This window comes from Hyaena hyaena, unplaced genomic scaffold (assembly GCF_003009895.1).
Source record: "Hyaena hyaena isolate Hyena2069 unplaced genomic scaffold, ASM300989v1 scaffold_959, whole genome shotgun sequence".
In the NCBI taxonomy this organism is placed as follows: Eukaryota; Metazoa; Chordata; class Mammalia; order Carnivora; family Hyaenidae; genus Hyaena; species Hyaena hyaena.
In genome coordinates this window covers 578,904-585,751 of record NW_024081593.1, presented here as the reverse complement: position 1 = coordinate 585,751, position 6,848 = coordinate 578,904, and the positions used below count along the sequence as shown (strand labels likewise).

The window sequence follows — 6,848 nt, the reverse complement described above, 5'->3', positions numbered from 1 at the left end:
TTCCACTCTCTCCTCTTAATTCTTTCCTGTCTTTTTGTAGGACCATTTTCTTCATTATATGCCTGTGTTTTAATTTTGGGGCATGATGAGATAAGACTGGTCATTTGCTCTTCCTCTGCTTCTTCAGTAGGACAGAACTGCACAGGAATCCTCTGCTCCGATTCAGCAGAGACTCTCCAGTCTCCATTTCCTCAAATGTGAAAGAGGCAGGGCAATTAAATAGTTCCCAGACTGGTTAATGGGATAGAAGCAAACTCGAGGTGCAATGGTGGGTGTCAAAGCACTTTGCAAAATGAACTGGCATATAAATATTTGGTGCGTTGTGTGAGTTGAGCTGGCCTCTGCCTATCACTATCTAATTGTGTAATTGACCCCCTACTACTCACCTAGTGTTGTTTCTGACCACAAATCCTTGAAACAATTAAAGTCTGCATGTTAGATTTGTCTTCAAGGATTTCTAAGGCCTGCCACTGTGGCATTAATGGACAGAACCAGAGAAGCAGAAGCAGTATTTGATGAATGTACTATAATTGCTCTTTGGTATGACATAGTAATAGGAAAATTCATATAATTGACAATGTAAAGGCCCCTACTGTTAGCAGCTGCTTTAAATTTAATGGAGCTGAGATTGTTAATAGTCTTTTCTTCACAGGGGTCTTTCCTTTGGCAGCCATAGCACAGAGCTAGCTTGTCCCATCCTCTAGACTTTCCCTCCAGGCCCACAACCCAGCTCACTGTGATGGAAGATGATAGGGAACAGGTCCATTTGCACATTTTCGTCTTGTCTTAATTATCTGGTGGAACCATCGGCGTGTGATACACCACATTCCCTCCCTGTGAGACTTCTCCTTATGCAGCATTGTAGTGTAGAAGGACCATTCTGGAACTGAACCAGGGCTGTAACACATACTAGCTACGAGTTTGGGACAAGCTACTTAACCTCTTGTTATCTCTTATAGACAGTATAAAAACTAAACCCTACACAAGGTAAACATTACAGAATGTGTTTATTAAATATCAGCCTCCTGTTTTCTCTCTGTACGCCATACCAGACCTCCAAAATTGGCTAAGTCCTTCACTACCAGTTTCTCTGAAGTCTTCCCTCTCTGCTTTGCCACTTTTCTAACCAAAATGACGCAGCAATCTGACTGCACTACAAAATTCCTTAGAACTGTCTCCCCCTCCCCTTAGAAGGGCTATTTTATTTTGCCAAACAACCAAATATGGGTCTTAGGTTATTTAAAAAAATGCAGAAGATTTAGCAAAGGGAGTTCAGCTGTTAGAAACTTGAGGTCATTACCATGGATTAGGTTGATTAGCATAGGACTGATTCACAGGTGCAAGTCAAAGCCAGACTAAAGCATTAAGTAATTCTACTTAGACATTGATGCATGTCTTTTAAATGAAAAACATCAGATAAGTGTGTGTGTGTGTGTGTGTGTGTGTCTTGGAGAAAAAGAAGAGGGTGGTGGGGAGAAAGACAGAGAGAGAGAGATGAGAATTCTGGGGCTCAGGCGCCTGCAGGAAGAAACATGTTTACTGTGGTTTCTCGCTAGGCCTACCCTAATTGTTCCCCTTGACTGCAGATAAAGCTTATTTTCTTTTTCCTTTTTTTTTTTTTTCTTTTTGTGCCTGTCACCGGCCTACTCCAGGTAAACCAAAGCCACAGGTGCTGACTCCAGTCTCTCTCTAATCATTCAGACCATTTTCCTGTGCAGTGATTTTGCAGTTAGTACAAACTGAGGCCTACATCATTTATCCAGGGAACAGATGGACATTAGGATGTGCCCAAATTGGACCAATAGAATATTTATAAACTGCTGCAGTAATGATTCAGGAAGAACACTACAGTTTCCTAAACGTCTTCTAAAAGAATTCTCCTAAGAAGGAAATAGGTGTATTAATTATATTAAATTCCTATTTCTCTTACTGTGTGAGCTTCTCCTTAATGTGTGTGCTGCTGAAACTAACCATCTTTTATAAGTATTATTGGTTTCTTTTTCATGTCTGCTAGTCATCCGTAATCAGAATATTCTGTCATCTCAAAGTCTTCCACTGGAAGATTCTACTTGACATACAAGCTATTAATGGTTGGCATTCAACACTCTACCCAGCTCTTGTACTCTGATGAGCCCTCTGACATGAGATACTATAACTCTCAGAAGCATGTTTTCCCCTGGAAAACGTAGTTTCCACTCAACCATTGATACTTGCTTTTGGGGTTTTTGTTTGTTTTTTCTTTTTCAAAATAAGTTGTCATTATTGGAAATGGAATAATAGGTGGCAAAAAGGTATCACTCAACAAACAAAAGAAGATTAAAATGCTGCCACTCACTAAAGGACAAATGGAAGATGTGTAGCCACTTAGTTGTGTGCCAGCATTTGTAAAAGAGGGAAAATAGGTACAATCTCTGAGATCTGTCATTTCCCTGAAGTTGTGAGTACTTGGTGATATATCCTTATCATTCTGATAAATTAATCTTTGCCAGTAATCACCTTTACACATAACTTTGCAAATATTTTTAGGAATTATGTATGTCTGCCAAATGTTTGTGCTGTTGGTACAATTTAGGGATGTCCTATCCACATCAGTAGTCCCACTAATGTTTGGACACTCCTGTTGGTACAAAGACAATTCTCTGGAGATGGGAGCAGCTATGAGGTGTTATAAACCAACATTCACATGTTTACTGTGTAATAGAAGACATCTGCATGGGGGACCACAGCATTCTTTACTATCAATTCATTGTACTTCTCATCATGTGCTACCTATATTAAGTTCATGCCTTCTAAGCACAGCTTCTTCAAGATTTGGTCATATTTTGGGGGAACATAACCATAGTGTTTGCTGCTACATGTTCTTAGGTAAAATGTGTTTGTCTGAGATGTGTTGGTAGATCAGACACTCATCAGCTCTTGGATAGTGGTACTAGCTAAGAGCATGTGGAATATGTGTTGATTCTGGTCAGTGATGAGTAGCTACCATTACTTGGGGGTCAGGGTGGGGAAGAAGTTTAACTTGCTACAAGTGGCTGCTTGGTTTTTATGAGGGGTGGCACTCTTCTGAGGTCTCAGTTTTATTCTCTTTTGCTAGTAAGTGGAATATTGAAAAGGCTAGGAATTAGATTAGTATTAGTGAGGAAAGTCATGCTATCTGGCTCACAAATAGTCTATCTCTGCCACTATGGCCACTCTTTTTATGAGTTCATCATGCAAGCACCGTGGTGGTCAAGGACAAAGGTTAGAAGATATCTACTCACTGAGTCATCTTGTCCCTAAAGAGTTTAATGTCTCTTCTGAGGTGGACACACTCTGCTTGGCATTAATGTGTTATACAAAGATCCTCATACTTTGTGCTCACCCTCAAAGATCCATCTACCTGACACGTCCCCAGATCTCCTTGTTCCCAGTCCTTTGATCTAGTTCTTTCCAAGCCATTGACCAACCAAGCAATTTTTGCCTTCTTGTGAATCTATATATATGCTTTCTTTTTTGTCTACTCTCTCTACATTTCAAGTGCGTCACCCCTTGTAGTGTCTGAAGCTCTGCCAAATGGGAGGCTTTCCCCATGACATTTTTTCAGGGCTTTCCCCGAAAGGTGACTTTATTTTTTGTTTGCACTCACTGACTAAACTGACCCATCTGTGAATCAGGCTTGTATATTTCCTCTCCCATCAGTTAGATATAGAAAATGCCTGTGCGACCAGAGTGTGAGCCGAGACAAAGGCACAAGAGAAACGTGGATTCTGAGAGCTCTTCATTACCTTACTTATGCCTTCTGGAACATCTTGAGCCTGATTTGGGGTTTACCACATCTGCTTAGTGATTGCTGCTAGAACTGCCCAATGTTATTATTTGGTGGATCTGAAAGTATCCAATTTATGATGAGTAATTCTGACCATACAGTCACTTAATTCCCAAGGGCAGATGTGCAGTTTCCAAAAGGACCTAGTATGGTCCCAAGACCTGTTTTTTGAATGGAGTATAGTTTTTTTGCTACATGTGACATGACATTGACTTTCTTCCAAATTATAGGAGTTTCTGCTGTGCCCATCCTGTTGGGCCTTGCCAAGTCCTACACAATGTTTTTCTCTACCATGATCTTTCTAGTATTATGGAGTCTGCTGAGCCATAGAAATAAAATGTCAGCATTTCAGAACCAAATCCTGAAGTACTACAGAGAACTTTCTTTTTCTGGATCTTAATGGAAGCTAACAATAGCCTTTAAATCAACATGGTGAATTGATAGTTTCTATATTTCTAAGGCAGAATACACTGCCTGCATAACCCAAAGAAACCTATCAAAGGTTGGGTTCCATTCTTTGTGGTAGGAAACATGACATATTCCCCCTTCTCTGGACTGGATGTGCATTTCTAAGGCATCCATGGTATTTGTCACTTCTTGATCATCAGCTTCAATTAATCTGATATAAATTCCCTCCAAAATATCCAGACAGTTGAAGGTTAGCAAAATATGCCACCTCAAAATATGCCACTTCAAAATATACCACTTTGGCATAGGCTAATTTTGAGCTGAAGGCAGTTGAAAATAAGTAAATATAAGAGGATCTCTTATTTGCACAGAGGCAAGATACGTTTACAAAGGTGATCCCCTTTCCTTCTCTACCAAGAAGGACAGAAGTTAACCTCCAGGGATAACCAAGTCCTTATTAGCCCAGAGGTGAAACCAAAGGAATCTATATAACAAACCTTGCAACTAGCCCTTATCTACCTTTAGTTTCCCCATTTTTTGCCTTCCCACAGAATGCTGCCCCTGGAACTCGAAGTCTTTTACCTTTGTCTTGTACATCTCTAAAAATATATTGCTCTTTTGTTAAGATGTTATATAAACCCACGTTCTAACCACCCCTTTGAGTTACTCATCTGAGTGCTCATAAGTACATGTGCAGTGCACAAGTTAATAAAGTTATGTTTGTTTTTCTCTTGTTAATCTGTCTTTTACCAGGCTAATTTACAGAGCCCCGGCCAGTGAACCTCAGATAGGTAGAAGGAAAACAGTTTTCCTTTCCTACACAATCCAGGTCCCTTCAACCTATTGTATCCCAGAGATCATGAAAACTAGCATAACCTTGGGATGTGAATGTGTATCCCACGTGGATGTAAACTGCTCTCATTTTCTTTTTTTGTGGGTTATGGTTTGCTAGTACAATAGTCACATACTATGTACCTGAGGCTGTGTTACTCTTCTCTATTAAAGATACCACATTTGGTACAACGGATCCAACCAATTTTTGCAGGGGCTGTTTTGGTGGATGAAATGGGAATATGGTGGGAGCCGTCACCTCTACGTGTTTCAAGTCTGTGAGTATAGCACTGATCTTGTTATTGTGCTGTGCTGTGATGTTTTTGTTTACTCTAATTTATGGGGTGTGTGGGGATAGTTTCAAGGGCTACGACTTCACTTTATTACAAGTATTCCTAATCTATAAGTCAAGGAACCCATATGAAGTTTCTGTCAACTGCAAAATATATGCACTTGATTTATCCATGTGGGGACCAGGGAAGTGACACCCAAGTGGGTCCACAGAAACAGTGACCCCTCCTGTGAGATAGACCTGGGTCAAAGCTCCATTTATTACCTTTATTAACTGAACTCCTTACACCCCTACTATAAGGTGAAGGAAAGCAAGATAGCACTTGGATCTCCTGATATAAGATTGAACTTGGATGCTGTATCTAACAAGCCTTGAAAAATCTGGGAATTCCCCCTTTTCAAGTGTGCCATTACCCAAGTAAAAGGCTACAGGTCCTACTTGGGAAGGATGGAAGAATCACTGTTGTATGTAATTGCTGGTGTTTGCTTCAGCAGCACATATACAAAATTGGAAAGATACAGAGAAGATTAGCATGACCTCTGTGCAAAGATGACATGCAAATTTGTGTATACGATTACTGTGGTGTCATAGAGACCTTCATCATCTGGACCTGGATGCTTCTTTAGTCAATGAGAGTTGACTCCAGTCTGGAAACTGGGCAAAAGTTCATGACTTTCCACTAGGGAGTGTTATCTCTGCCTTCTCATCTATTCCTAATTTTTCTGATAGATATAGATATAGGTATAGATTTGACAGTACCTCAGGCAGTTGCCTGCTTATTGATTTTGCCTCCAGTAAGACCATATATTTTAAGGCATCTCTATAGACCGTTTTAAGTCAGACCCCCTCTTGGCTGCCATTCAGACTTTGCTAACCATGCTATTCCAAGATCCCATTATCCCCTTTGCTTCTCGGGAACTCAGTTTTGTAACAGCTACTAATTCAGCCCACAGAAAACAGGCATTACTGAGCATTGCAGTGGTGCTGGTGTGTTCCTTCCTAGTTCATTCCTTATTGCTTTAATAAATGGAGTGCTCTCTAGGCTCTCTTAAGGGAAATGACCAGCTGGTAGGTTTTCCAGTTGTATATAATAGATCCATTCTAGCATGCTTAGCCCTATAAACCTTTTGAGTTCTTTCTCACATTTTTCCATGACGTCTCTAATTTAATGCCAGCTGTCATTTTTTCCAAGCCTTTAGAACCATCACTTAGGCTTCTTGCCAGGGAGTTAAATAAATCCTGTTTCACTAGAGAGTTCCCTCATATGGTAAATCCTCCTTTATCTAGCTTTATATGCCACAATCTTGATCTGGCACCTTCAGGATTCACTTCCAGACATATTTTCCTGGTTCCTGCCAGTACATGTTACCCATGTCCTGTAGCAACTTTGATGTATAATCCCTCCTAGTCCCTAATACATCCAGCACTTCTCCAGGGAGGCTATGCTGAGGTTTGATCATATTTAAGGCCCTAATCATATTTAAAATCCAGGTGGTGAGGAGAGAGCAGATA

At 40.4% G+C, this 6,848-nt stretch overlaps 1 non-coding gene across 1 annotated transcript; it reads left to right on the top strand.

The window, feature by feature from the left end:
• Positions 1 to 5,814: 5,814 nt before the first annotated feature.
• Positions 5,815 to 5,920, top strand: LOC120223153. The gene has a single exon (XR_005526213.1). It is a non-coding gene; the product is annotated as a U6 spliceosomal RNA (small nuclear RNA).
• The last annotated feature ends 928 nt before the right edge of the window (positions 5,921 to 6,848 follow it).